This window comes from Rhea americana, unplaced genomic scaffold, assembly GCF_003343005.1.
Source record: "Rhea americana isolate MKP2758 unplaced genomic scaffold, rheAme1 scaffold_456, whole genome shotgun sequence".
In the NCBI taxonomy this organism is placed as follows: domain Eukaryota; kingdom Metazoa; phylum Chordata; class Aves; order Rheiformes; family Rheidae; genus Rhea; species Rhea americana.
This window is the reverse complement of record NW_028186597.1, coordinates 236,091-238,962: the sequence shown is the minus strand read 5'-3', so window position 1 is coordinate 238,962 and position 2,872 is coordinate 236,091.

The window sequence follows — 2,872 nt, the reverse complement described above, 5'->3', positions numbered from 1 at the left end:
ACCCAGGGCAGAGGGTGAGTAAGAGTGAGAGAAAGGCAAACTCTGGAGAGTTATTCCCTCCCCAGGATTGCAGGGGAATGAAAGATAAGGCCTGCACATTCCTGAGCCGCAGGCTGCCTCTCCCTTCCCGTCTGCTCTGAGCCTGCCAGACCAGCTCGGGCCTGGCTTGTGGAGCAGGCCATGGAGCACTGGCTCAGCAGTGGCGACACAGCACAGACCCTGCCGCAGGTCCTGTCTGTGGCCCAGGTACAGGGCAGCCCAGCAGCCACCTTGGGAAGGAGGGCTGGGCCTGGCAGGGACTCTGAGGCCTGCTCTGGGGAGGCTGTGCTTCTCTATCTAGTTGGGCCTCGCTAGCTGGACAGTGGCATCGTGGCAGCAGGAGTGTCTGGGGTCGCAGGGCCACAGCCTCCCTCTTCCCCAGGATGAGGTGGCACTGGTGCAGAGGCGCATCTGAGGGTGCAGCACCAATGATCAGCTGGTGCAAACACTCTCTGTCTCCCTGAACCCCTCCACCCCACCCCGGGCTTCACAGCTCAGCCTCACTGACAGCAGGGTGCCGGGCTGCAACCGTGGCCTGTCAGCATGCGGAGGGAGCAGGGCCTCGCCCTGAGCCGAGGAGGGGCCGGGCTGCAGGCACAGGCAGAGAAGGGTTAAGTGAGATTCCCCGCAGCCCCGGGCGCGGCAGCTCCTGTTATTTCACCTTTCATGTTCTATCTTATTCAGCCTGGCAACCGCGGCGGCTGGTGCGCTGGGCGGTGCCCGAACGGCTGCGAGGGCGCGGCGGGAGGCGGCTCCGCGGGCGGTGGCGGTGACTCAGGCCTGGGCAGCCCGGTTGTGGCGGGCGCGGGCGCCGCAGCGCGGGGCGGGCCGACACGGGCGCCATGTCATAGCCGCGGCGGGGGCTGCGCTGCCGCCTGCCGGCCCTGCCTCCCGCGGTCTCGCAGAGCTCATCCTGCCGGTAACACCTGATTGCCTGCAACTGGAAGTTGCACAGCCAAGCAGGAAAGACCCTACAGCAGGAGGGCGTGGAGGAAGGTGGCTGAGGGATAAGCACCACAGAAAGAGCAGATGCACACGTGGCAGCATAAGCAGGTAGTGGGCGTGCGCACACATCCCATGACCTGCACTCCCACATAGCGCTTCCTACCATAGATTCATGTACCTGTATGATAATTTAATATATGTACTATAAAATGTAGTTTAATACTAAGGTGCCAAGGTGGGGGCTGCTCAGAATTTAGAAAATACCACATTAGGGTTGAGTGAGGGTCATAAATCTATTGCCACTCTTTTCTGCCCAAATGTATATGCATCATGTAACAGCTTTCAGTTATCTATTTTGGAGTATTTTCTCTGTAAGAACTTGTTTTAGTAAGTGCAAAGGGTGGAGAGTACCAACTGAGGAGGTAGCTAGTTGATATATTGCTTTTAATCATCCTTTACTATGTTGCCCTACTATTATTTGCTATATGCTATTTAAACACCACACTGAATAAAGTTACTAACTTCCATGTAGGTGTTGCCATGCTGTCCATCAGTATACTGCTGGACTGCTTCACAAATAGTAATTCTCAGTACTCAATTGGGCTGTGATGGTGTGATTATCCCTATTTTGAAGGAAAGGAACTGGAACAGGAATATTAATTTTAAAATGGCCCACTCACTTTCAATGCTTAGGTCAAGATTTCAGTAATCAGACCTTCCAGAGTCTCTAGCAGGTGGTGATATAAGGAATGCAGACTGGATGGCAATCTGTACAGATAGGCCATCTTAATTTTGTCATTGCCGATCTTTCAGTGATTTCAATTTCAAGTATCTGCTTTCCAGTAGCATATTATCGTGTGAATAATTCTCTACTGTGTCTTGTTCATTTCTCTTCCTCTCCTCATGGCTATAATTGCATCTATCCTAGAATATTGTATTTGATTGGGCTTTTATGTTCTGTTATTGTTTACAGTGTGGAGGTTGCTAACTTTGTTAGAAAAGGTAAGATCAAAGAAGTGTGTTTTGGACTGTAAGTAGCTATAAGCAAATTTGTACTTTGATAGAAAGATCTGTTGTGCCACTGGGCTGGTTATGACAGTCTGTATCACAACCTAGAATATCAGGTGATTTTTGTATGTTCTGTGTGTACACATTGAAGATAAGAAACATAACTTAGAATTTGATGTTTATCCAAAGAAAAGACAGTACAAAGAGTACATGGCCAGTTTGATGTTCTTGTGGTTAATACGTTGTATTCTGTGAAGTTAGTCTATAAGACCTGATTGTTTCATGCAGTTGTTCAAAAGCCTGAATAATTGTGGTCAAGTCATCATCCACTGGGATGGGATGGAATTCTCTAAATAATAAAACACAGGAGACAGTATTAGTCATTATTGTTGTTACCTGAGAGTTTAACTTCAGAAAGAAATCATAGAATACAGTTATAGAACAATTTAGGTTGGAAGGGAGTTCTGGGAGACATCTGATCCAATGCCCCCCACTCAGTGGAGAACCAGTTGGGTCAAGTTGCTCAAGGCCTTTTTCCACTGAGTTTTGAGTACAAGGATGAAAAAACTACAGCCTCTTCAGGCTGTCGTTCCAGTGCTTGATCACCCTCATGGTGATTTTATTTTTCTAAGCTCTAATTGGAATATTTTTCATTGCAGCTTATATCTGAGGGTGTAATAGTATGTCTAAGTTACACTGACTGCTTCAGTTGTAGGTGTGTACCTTCAGCCAAGGAAGTGTACAGGTGATAGAAAGCTTTCCAAAATGTCAGAACAAGAAAGCAGCAAAACATAATTATTAATTGGAAGGATGCAAATAATACCATCATGACATAGTGTGATGATAAAGTAGTTTTTAGACCATTAGCAATGAGATCACC